The sequence below is a fragment of the Miscanthus floridulus genome, chromosome 11, assembly GCF_019320115.1.
Source record: "Miscanthus floridulus cultivar M001 chromosome 11, ASM1932011v1, whole genome shotgun sequence".
NCBI classification, from domain to species: domain Eukaryota; kingdom Viridiplantae; phylum Streptophyta; class Magnoliopsida; order Poales; family Poaceae; genus Miscanthus; species Miscanthus floridulus.
Window position 1 is genome coordinate 23,053,236 of NC_089590.1, and position 11,443 is coordinate 23,064,678.

The following is an 11,443-nucleotide window of genomic DNA, read 5'->3' on the forward strand; positions in this document are numbered from 1 at the left end:
TCGGCTAATCACTTGGGCAAATAGGTGTTAACGTTTGGTCAATCGTTCCTGCAGCCCCTCCCCTGGTCGGTTGGATAGCCGACATAAGGCAGAGCTAGTCAGGCATCACTGGGTCGACGTTATCCAAGGAAGGAGGGTATTCTGAATGGCAAACAAGCCCAAAGCTGTGGGGAATATTCTCCGAATTTGTAGTGGTTGAGAGGGCATTTTATGTCCTATGAAAGGCCTATGGGCATGTATAAATAGCCCCCATTGAGGGGATGTAAAGGGGAGAAAGAAATTAATGAAATCATTCATTTTGTTTTGCTCGAGTCTCACTTTACCCACTTCTCGTGCTTGATTTCGCTTGTGTGGCAACCGGTGTTCGACAGCCTTGGCCTAGAATAGGTCCACCTTGATGGTTTTCTGATTAAATCCTCCTGCATTCATAGATTCAACAAAACTCATGGAATTTATTAGTTTAAAACCCTATCCCTATATTTGGTGGGAATTAAGTATATATATAGGATATGTTGATGGTTTATGATTGATGTTAGTGACCATCAACAAGCTCCCCAAAGCTTACCCTTTGCTAGTCTCTGAGCAAAGCTAAACTCAGCAATGGATCAGGGGTTGCTATGATGTTTTCACGCCTCAAAAGTACACATGCGTTCAATCAAAAATTCTCCTCTGGATGAAAATAAACTGATCTGACTTTCAAACTTACCCATATTACCTTCAACCATGGGGCTTCTTAGCCTTCTCTTAGGTCTTGAGCAATTGAAAGACAGAACAATCAAGCCAAGCACTATGTCTCAAGTCTTTGTTCCACCATTGTTCTAGAGTTTTTATAAGTTTTCAAAACAAAACTTAGAGATTCCATTGTATGACACTCTTATGTCTCTCAATATATGTGGTATTTATGGATCCTCACCAAGGCAATAAAGATGTTATGCCTTTTCTCTTCCTATAACTAAGGCAATAAAGATGTTATGTGGAGTCCCTATGGTAAAATATAAATAACGATACCTAGAATACTCTCAGGTGAAGGACTACAATGGTATAATTATCTATGCGCCTACAGATTCCTTTTCATACATATATCTTTATATTCTTTCTAGTCATATAAAATGATAAAGAACTACTTAGTATCATTCTAGTAGTGTTGCTAGGCAGTACCAACAAGCATCTCTGGCACCATCACTAGGGATGACAACCTAGTAAAATAATGTTAGGAGATGTAGGTAATTAATAGGTGGTTACTAAAACAAGTGACAAGTTAATAAATACCAACAAGCATTTCTAGCGCCATTGCCGGGGAAGGTAGCTAGCAAAGGAAGTATTGATAAACTTATACTTATTGATGTGATCGAGATAACCATTGACCCCTGCTCAAGTAGGATTGCCCTTATTTTGTCTACTTGTGTATCTTATGTAGGGTAATGACTGATCAATTTTAACCTTCTGACAAACTACGTTGAAGATCCCAAAGCTTTAATCCGGAGAACTAGAGCCAAACTCAAGAAAGTCCTAGATTTAGATTCAGAAGACAACCAGATAAGGCGAAGCTTAACACCAGAATTTGAAGCCATGGCTAACAAGACTCTTCATGAATTATCTACTCCAACCACTGCCAACATCCGTACTTGACCTAATGTCAATGTTGGAGACAATGGATTCGAGCTCAAGCTAGCTCTCATCAACATGGTGCAAGCTAGCTAGTTTTGTAGAAAGGCACATGAAGATGCGAGTGCATATCTCCAACACTTTATGGAGATCTGTAGCACTTTCACCATCAAAGGAGTAACCAAGGATGCAATACTACTTTGCCTCTTCCCATTCTCACTTTTGGGGAAGGCAAAGCAGTGGTTCTACGCCAACAAAGATAGAAATACTACATGGGATAACTGCTCCATTGCCTTCCTAGAAAAGTTCTTTCCCATGGGCAAGACCAATACACTACGTGGGAGAATTTCTTGTTTTTAGCAACAACATGATGAATCTGTCCCTGAGGCATGAGAATTCTTTCAAGATTACATATCAGAATGTCCTCATCATGGGATGGAAAATTGGCTACTCATGCAGACCTTCTACCATGGGTTGACCAATAGTACCCGTGAGACTATGGATACTAATATCGGAGGTGCATTTCTGTCACTCACGCTTCTAGCTACAACAACTCTTATAGAGAAGATGGCCTCTAACCAAGGTTGGAATGAAGAATGAGTTTAGACCCGCAAGAGGGGTGGAGGTATGCATCAACTCAAGGAGTTAGATATGTTGTCTGCCAAGATGGACCTGCTGATGAAGAAGCTCAAAGACCGAGCTAATGAGAAGAAAGAAGTCATGCGCATTCATGATTCCCGCATGACATGTGAAGAGTGTGGAAACACTAGGCATTTAGGGAACAACTGCCCTGAAACCCATGAGGATGTGAACTTTGTCAACAACAACTACTATCGTCCTCAACAAAATCAAGGATGGAACAAGCAACAGAGGCCGAACTACCAAAGTAACTACCAAGGTAACCCTCAAGGTAACAATTATAATAACTTCAATCAACCACCCTTGAGAGAATTAATTGCTAGCCAACCTAGACTCATGGAAGAATTATCTAAGAAAGTAGCTACCAATGATAAAATTCTTGAAAATATAAGTAATAGAATGGATAGCTTCACTACTACAAAACAAGGATATTGTAGCACTTTCTTGTAACATATTCATCAATGTGTTCCAGTGAAATTTCATAGTAACACGAAATAGTGTGTTACAGACTTCGATTGTAACACAAAATATTTTTTTATAAAAAATGTGTTACTGACAATAATTATAGTAACACAAAATTATTGTTACAAGCAAAATGTTACAAAAGTGTACTATGCTGTAACACATAAATGGAACACATAAAATATGTTACAAATATATGCCCTGTAGTAACACAAAAAAAATGTTACAGCCCAAGTGTTACAAAGAAACATATACATGTGAACCTTTCTATTCATAGGCGACATAGACATCGCACCTAAGTGTCGTCGAAGCGGTTAGGCAGCCACAACGTAGTCATCACATGAAAATCAAGTAGCAATGGGGTAGACGATTAAAAAGGTTAATTAGTTCGATGCCAGAGCCTGTTGTCAATTTATAGGCCGAGCTCAAGACTCTAGATGGAGCCGGATCACAAGAACACGTACAATGGGGAAGAAAAAAACTAGAAACCAAAAAATATGTGAAGTTAAATGAGAGTAATATAGATATTTTTGACATTGTTGCACGAACCCACTAACCTATCACTGTATATGTTGATCAAGAATTTCATCTTTTCATCGACATGAATACCCGTCAAATTTACAACACATTGTCAAGATATTGTTTCCTATGATCAAAACCTGAGTGCAAACATTTTTTGTGGTTTTGAGTCTAACAAAAAGTTATAAAAAACGATCATGTATGGCAACCAAAAAAAGTTAAATCAAATAAGTAATCACTCAAGAAAAAATCATCTCAATGTTATAAAATGCACACAAAGGCCACAAAAAAAGGCATTTTAGTCTAGCCTTTAAATGATATTTGAGGCAATATGAAACAAGCGCCATCACAATGAAATAGGAAATTCGAAAACAGCCACCAACATGTTTTGTGGTAATATTCAAAATATCATGACCATCATCTAGAATATTTACATATAGAATGTGAATTCTCAAAGGGTTCGACAATAAAAGAAAAATGTATTCTCTCCAACTTCACGAGCTTGCATCCATCATACTTTAGGATTGAACAAGGTGCCTAGGGATGCCACGCAACATTAGTAACCTGCAATTCAAGAAAAAAGAAAATAGTTTAAGAATTTTTCTATACATTAATTGGAAAATAAAGCTTCTAAAACTAAGACAAATTCAATGTTGAGATGTAGAACAATAATAAAGGTTCGACAATAATATATGCCATGCCTGACTGATTATGAATATTGTGTTATAAATTACATAAAGTGGACTCAAATAGTTTGTTTCATCTCAACTAATTGGGCAATGTTCTTGAAACAATATTTGTATGAAGAATACTTCGACCATTCCTACTTCAGACTTCAGTATGAAAATATATGGCTCAGAGTTGCAGCAAGCATCATTATATGCATTCAGCTATGATTACCATGATACTATAATGAACAAAGCAAGTACTAGATATTCCAATGATTATATTTTCTCTAGGTCTGTTGAAATTGAAGTTCATCAAATTTACCTTATTACTTCACGAGACACCTGCAAAGAACGGGCTACTAGCAAAGTAATTCATGTTTTCAGAATTGTTTGACTACCTGATAATCCATATATAAAACAATCATTAGTCCATGCCAAAATACGATAAACTGGCAAAAAAAATTTGGAGCTCCGCTTAAATGTGTGGTAACAAACTAATCCTGACGAAAGTGGCTGATGAGGGATTTTGAGTTCCTGATATGACTGACTGCAGATGTATCAAACTAAAATAGGAATAAATAGCAACGATCCATGCCATTGAAAAGGTATTGGACAAAAATCTAATACACAAAATCATATATCCCAGAGGAAATTGCTATCTATATAGGTGAAGGGCATGGTGATTAATCTCAACTAACCTGGAGACGACCCTCTGCATGGATCACGATGGCCAGCGGCTCAACTTAGTAATGTTGCCTTTTTTTACTAATGAACTGGAATCAGATGTGCCAATTTCTATTTGTAAAGGAGATGAGTTAGGTACAAGAGACCTAAAGAAACTGTACAGGCAAAGCAAAGATAAACAACCACAAGGCAAATAACTACGGAGTACTACGGTTGCCATAGTACAAATATGGCAAACATAATTCAAAAGGCATGCGTATGTAGCTCTTCTACATGTTTGCTAGTATGCAGTTTCACATTGTTGCCATTTAGTTAAACACAATTATGAGTAATGCAGCGAAAGTGTCATTATAAATGTTACTCACAACATTTTCTGTGGAGATTCAGAAATAGCACCGAGGATATGCAGTTTTGAAACACACATGGCTGACTCAGCAATGACAAACCGTGGAATTATTTATGGCTTCAGTTTTGCATTTTTCTTTTGAGGGGAGGGCAGGGTCCACTGAATGAGCGTTGAACTTACATAAATGGGCCTCCAGCCCAGTGTGAAATAGAGTAAAGTATAGAAGAGATTAAGCAAATATATTCCCCCACAGAAATGTGTAAATATAACTTTAAAACTTATTTTGTATTTAATTTACACCTCCACACATTACTTTCCCATATGATATTCGATAAAGACGAACTTCATACCAAAATTGTAGTACTCGACGAGATTTACAACTTTGTAGTTCAAACTTTTTATTATTTGAGATCTTTTGGATGCCCAAATATGCAACACAAGCTTTTATAGAGTTGTGCAGTGGTAGTAAAGGATCTCGGATGGATAAACAACCAAAATAAAAGTTGTAGAATTTTTTTTTGTAGGAGATACCTTGGATGATGTCATACACGACTTTGGCGTGTACACATATGTTGTTGACATCATATTTGACGAAGAGGAGTTGTCCGACTCGGATGATGAAGATTATCAGCAACTCCTACAAGAAGCAATAAATATGCTCAAGAATTTGACACAAAGACAAAGGCAAGACATATGAAGATTTGCTTCAATTAAGCACTAATGGCACATTACAACCAAACAGTACAACACTTATTGCTGCAAAGTACCATGTCCATGTGCGTACAATACGAGTATAGCAGAGAGCAAAAAATTGCTTGGCACATGGCATACCAGTAGATGTCAAATCTTTGAGACCTAAGAATTGTGGTCGTAAAAAAAAATCAAGTGGACCTCACTAGGGTTGTTGATCCTCAAGGCAAGGTTTTGGGATTCAAAACGCTAAAAATTTCGGTGGTCACCGAAATTGACGAAATTCGGAAATTTCAGAAATTTCGGACCGGTTTTCAGTTAAGTTGACCAGTCAAACATTTCGTATTTGCCCGAATTTTGACAAATTTGGTCCGAATTTTTGATAAAAAATAGAACAGCAGAGAAATCAATTAAAAACGATCAAACAATACATATACTTCGATCAAGGCTTAAGAACAATAAATACTCCAATAGTTTTCAAACAGAGACTGCAGCAAGCACAAATTTAATTTCACAAGTAGTGCCGACCATGGTGCTGTAGCCCTTGCATGCCCATCTGCAGCATCACCACGGGCCACGGCTAATGCTTGCACTGCCCATGGCCCTCATCTGGCTGATGCCGCTGCTACCAGTAGATTGGTGATTTGTTTTCCATGGCGCCACCAAATGAACCACTACAGCAACAATGGAGGATTGGGGATTAGGGATTGGGGAGTATTCAGGATAGGAGAGGAGAGGAGTGGAAGGGGAGACGATGGGAAAGGAGTGTACTGAACGGGAGATCCGTCGCCGCGCTTTCTGGTTGCGGGCACGCGCGCGCGCAACGCGCTAGGCGAGCCGCCGCCAGCCAGACGAACCGGAGGAAAAATGAAACTCTAGGGTTTTCACTTCTGTGTTTGTGCTTTTATATCTATGGAGGGCTAATGCAGGCTGCTAGATACCATGGGCTGGGCCGAAAATTCAAATTGGGCCGAAATATTTTGTCCGGTACCATTTTTTCTCGGGCCTGTCCGAAATGGATGAATCCCACCGAATTTCGGCCCAATTCGGTCGAATCCCAGAACCGTGCCTCAAGGCACGCTTCATCCGCAATTGACGAATGAACCGGCGAGTCACATATGCCCCTTGCCGCCTGTCATCCAACTATCCAAGGATTGCCTGCAGCACAAGAAGACCGGTTCAGTATCATCTATAAAGAGGCAGAAACCTAGACATGCCTACAAGCTGACCTCAGTCATGTACACAATATAATCGTATACATAAACTCTCGTTTATTAATAAAATTTGAACATAGTAGATCAAACAGAGTAGATCAATCGTTCGCCTAACACATGATGCCGGGATTGAACTACAGATTTATGAATTTGTAAAGCACACGTTGAGATCCTAAGGTCATTACCTGGTACTGCAACCAAAAATCATATAAAAAATCACAAGTAATCTATCCAATCACCCAATATAAAACAAGAGGAATCCTCTAATCTGAAGTTGAGATTGCAGGCAGCATCCGTGTCAGATGCAGACGTTACCCTGATACTACTATTACTAACCATCAAGTTTTTATTTTTTATATATACCATAAGTACCACACAAAAATGAATACAGCATTAGGCATCTACTACTAGCAAGCACGTACATGATTGAACTGCAGGTCGGAGCAGACGCCGTGCTTGGATCCTCTGCCGTCGGATGGGCATCGGCGATGTCGCGTGGAGGGGCCCGCGTTCCCGGCTCCGGGGGCCCGGCGCAGGATGGAAGTGAGAGGCCTGGCCGGACGAGGCGGACGCCGTGCGCCGCCGGAGCTCCTTGGCGGCGTCGCGCGGAGTAGGAGCCCTCGCTCCTCGCTCCCGTGGCCCAGCGCACGAGCATCTCGGCGCAGGGGAGTCGACGGAGGGCGGCGCAAGAGGATATTGGCGGTGGGGAGTCGACGGAGGGTGAGTCGGAGAGGCCAAAGCCGAGCAGCAGCAGGTGCGCGAGGAGTCCTCCCCCGCCGCCGCGGGGGCCGCCGCAGCAGTCTCCGTGGCAACTCCGACGACGATGAGGGCTTCTTGGGGGTGCCACCTCCGACGGGGAAGCTGCGCAGGGTGCCGCCCTTGGTCCAGTAGCGGGGAGCAGACCATGATGGAGAACGGCGAATGGAATGGCCAGGAGCAGAGGAAAAGGAAGATTGATTTGGGAGAAGACAAGGAAGGGGATAAGTCACGGATGGTCAAGGGAAATTTTTCGCAGCGCGCGCATCAGCGTCCCCTGTCCGCGCTATTTTTTCCCATGCTCCTCTGCCACGTGGGACATCTTTCATGATTTTTGCTCATGCGCCAGAAGAGAGAAGCATAAAAAAAATCTAGGGGCTCTTGCCCTTGTACCTTTGTTTTGTATCGAAATTATGATTTTGCTCTTATTTTTTTTTTTGACTTTGTGAATTTACCCCTACTATACCATTCACGAAGCACCAGTTTGCCCCTGCTCTGTCATCCACCCCTAACGGTGTTAACTTTTGTACCAAAGGACAAATATGCCCCTGTGATTTTACCCTCCCTCTCGCTCTGCGTCTCCCAGCCCGACACAAGGGGCGGCAGCGGCCGCCGCACTCTTTCCCCCTCCCTTCCCCTCCCTCTCCTTCTCTAGCCCGACGGCGCCTCACCACTCCCCTCCCAGCGGCGTTCCTCCCCCCGGCGGCGCGGTGGCTGGAGCTCGTGGTGGCGCGGCGGTGGTGGCTGTGTTGGCTCGGAGGTGGCTGGTGAAACGACTTGATTTCCGCGAAGGGAAATCCACAGAGTCAAAGTGTAATATGACCGTTGTAGATCATATTACCCAAATTACAGTCGAATACCACATCCATACAACGATAATATCAGAGTACAAATAGTGCGGAATTACATAAATTATTACATCGCCGCATTGGCGGAATTAAAAGTAGCATTCATTCAGAACAGCTTGGAGATAAGATCGCCAAACACTTAGGGTTAGCTCCTACAAATGTCACTCATCATCACATGGGGTTTTGAAGAAAAAAATTTGTAGTTGAGATTTGTGGTATGTGGATTTTTGGGTTGTTACAGCTAGGACCTAGATGGGAGGCAGGCACCTCCATCCAAGGCTGCCGAGAGGCAGAGAAAGTAGAACGGCGGCGTGCTCTGGTGGTGACGGCGGAGAAAGGACGGGGCGGCAGTATCTCCTGTGGCGGCGGGTCAGGGCGCGGGCGGTCTTCAGCATGGCGCCGACGACGTTGGGCTCTAGCGCGGTGGGCAGTGACCCTGGGTCTTGGCGCGGCGGTCTTGGAGCGGTGGAGCAAGGCGCCAACGGCATACGCCTTCAGCAAGAGTGGAGGGGAGCTTAGAGCGAGCGCGCGGCGTCCTGTGTTGCGGAGGAGGCCGCCGTCGCCGCCATTGCCGACCCAAGGTCGAGCTCGTCGATCTCCGCATACACAGCACCTCTCGCCTCCCCGTCTCCTCTGTTGGCGCCGTAAGGACCCGTCGCGGCCGCCTATCGGCTCGGATTCGCGAGCAAGAGCTCCCTGCTCGGCCATGGCATTCGAACGGTGCGGGACAAGCAGCGGCGGCGGGAGCTCCCTGCTCGGCCATGGCGTTCACGGCCGCGCTCATGGACAAAGGGCGAGGGAGCGGGCTGAGGCTTGAGGGCGCCGCTGGGGCCGAGCCGATGGAGCCGGAGCTCGCCCGCGCCATGGCCGGAGCTGTCCACGTCGAGGTCAGGCACCACCACCAACACAGCCACCACCGAGCCGCCTGCACAATGACCCGCGAACACCGCCACCACCGAGCCACCTGCAGCCACCACTGAGCCGCCTGCAGCCACCACCGCCCCCCGCACAACGCGCCCCGCGGCTGGGACCGGCCGACGCCCCGCGATGCTTGCTAAGCTGACACCGACCACTCCGGAGGAGAAGCGTGCACGCCCGCTCGATCTATCCCTGACCCATGTGGTTTGCCTGTGGCTGGACGAGCAGGAGGTTGAAGATAAGATGAGGGGCAACATGGTCTTTTTGCCTCTATTTGCAGGGATTTTGATTTTTTTTAATTCATTTATTCCATGTCCATCTAACAGACATCCAAACCAGGGGCAAACGGATAGTTCGTTTTAAAATAACAGGGGCAAAATCACAAAGTTGAAAAACACAAGGGTAAAATCTACAAACTTGCATGACAACATGATTTTGATATATAACCGTTGCATGAAAATTTCAAATGCTTTTAACAAAGCAGTACTACACATTGTTCATAAATGAGACATCTCACACATAGTTATATAACTAAGTGAGAGATGTTTCAATTTGTGAAGGATGTATAGTCCAAATTTATTAGAATTTTTAGATTTTTTATGGAATGCTTATGGACCCAAAATATGTTATGTTAGTTTCTAGAATTATTTAACCAAATTTAGTTACTATTGTAATTATTCATTGAATTACTAGAAAATAAAATGTAATAATATTTAATTTGGTTAGGAAAAATCAACATACTTGCATGACGATATGATTTTGGTATATAATCAGTGCATAAAATTTCAAATGATTTTAACAAAACAATACTACACATTATTCACAAATGGACACATTTCACAAAGAGTTATATAACTAAGTGAGATATGTTATTATTTGTGAAGGATGTATAGTCTCACTTTATTAAAATCGCTTGAAATTTTTATGGAACGCTTATGGACTCAAAATATGTTGTTCTGACAATTTGAAGAATTATTTAACCAAATTTAGTTATTATCGCAATAGAATAAATATAAATTACAATAGAATAAATGTGATAATATGTAAATTTGGTTAGAAAATATACAAACTTGCGTGACAATATGATATCTCAGTACATAGAAAAAATATGTACCCAAAAAAGCAAAAACGTTTTCTAATTTGGATGGTGGGAGTAGTAAAGTTCAAAAATTATTAAAACTCCAACATATGTGTAGTAAATTTATTACCTATAATAAAAAGAAAATACTTATTTTTAGACATCTAATCAAAAAGTTCAAAAAATTGAGTCCAGTAACTTGGTATCCCGCGCTAGGCAAACCGCAGCCAAGAGCCAAAAATTGGCCAAGCCCCGCACGCGCTCGTGCTTTTTAAAAAAAATTCCAATCTCGAATGCCCGCGCGCTCCCTCCTGACTGGCTGACCCAGAAATCCCTCCAAAATCTCACGTCTATCCTTTCTCTCCCCGATCCCCCATCAGTCGCCACTCGCCACACCCTTCAGATCCCCTCCATCGGTCATGAGCTCCTCATCGCCGCCCATCGCACGCAAATGATTCGAACTTTGCCGCCGCTGCAACGGGATCCCGCGACACCGGCCCATGCCAGTTCGTCGTCAACCGCCAACCTGATCCACCGACGCGCGTGGACGGGGATATGTGGTGCTCGTCAAGTGTCCGTCGCGCTCCGGCCTCCATCTAAGCCGGCGGCGTTGATTCGAGGGTGGGCGATCTCGATCCACATGTGGGCAGCCTGAATCCAGACGCTGGCAGCCTCGATCCGGTCCGGCTGCATCGATGTGCGCGCAGGTTGCATCAATCTGGGGCAGCTTTGATCTGCGACCGAGCATCCTCGACGCGGTCGACTCCTAATCTCCGCCGCCACCGACTCTTCTCGTCTTCTCCACCAACGGGTACGCTCTAGCACAAGTGGAGCGGTCGCTCTGGGCTCCACAAAATAATAGCCCTCCTAATCTGTAAATAAGAGTCTAATTAAACTTCTTTCTGCTGCCCAGAGCGAGTCCGGCATTGTGATCTGGACTCGCTCTACGCTTTGTGATTTGTGATCTGGATAGATACCATTCTGATGGTGAGTTTAATGGGGATGTGCCTTTTGTC

At 43.5% G+C, this 11,443-nt stretch overlaps 1 long non-coding RNA gene and 1 other non-coding gene across 4 annotated transcripts; both read right to left on the minus strand.

Annotated features, from left to right (window-relative positions):
- Positions 1–1,935: 1,935 nt before the first annotated feature.
- Positions 1,936–2,042, minus strand: LOC136495121 (small nucleolar RNA R71). Its single transcript, XR_010768902.1, has one exon. It is a non-coding gene; the product is annotated as a small nucleolar RNA R71 (small nucleolar RNA).
- Positions 2,043–3,586: 1,544 nt separating this feature from the next.
- On the minus strand, positions 3,587–7,850 carry LOC136494636 (uncharacterized). 3 transcript variants are annotated; one of them, XR_010768643.1, is made up of 7 exons: positions 7,250–7,850; positions 6,605–6,771; positions 6,142–6,287; positions 5,455–5,560; positions 4,592–4,688; positions 4,216–4,291; positions 3,587–3,789 (listed from the first exon to the last, which is right to left on the minus strand). It is a non-coding gene; the product is annotated as an uncharacterized lncRNA (long non-coding RNA). The 3 variants fall into 3 exon arrangements; XR_010768642.1 differs by having other exon boundaries at positions 6,385–6,771; XR_010768641.1 differs by having other exon boundaries at positions 6,142–6,771.
- Positions 7,851–11,443: the final 3,593 nt, after the last annotated feature.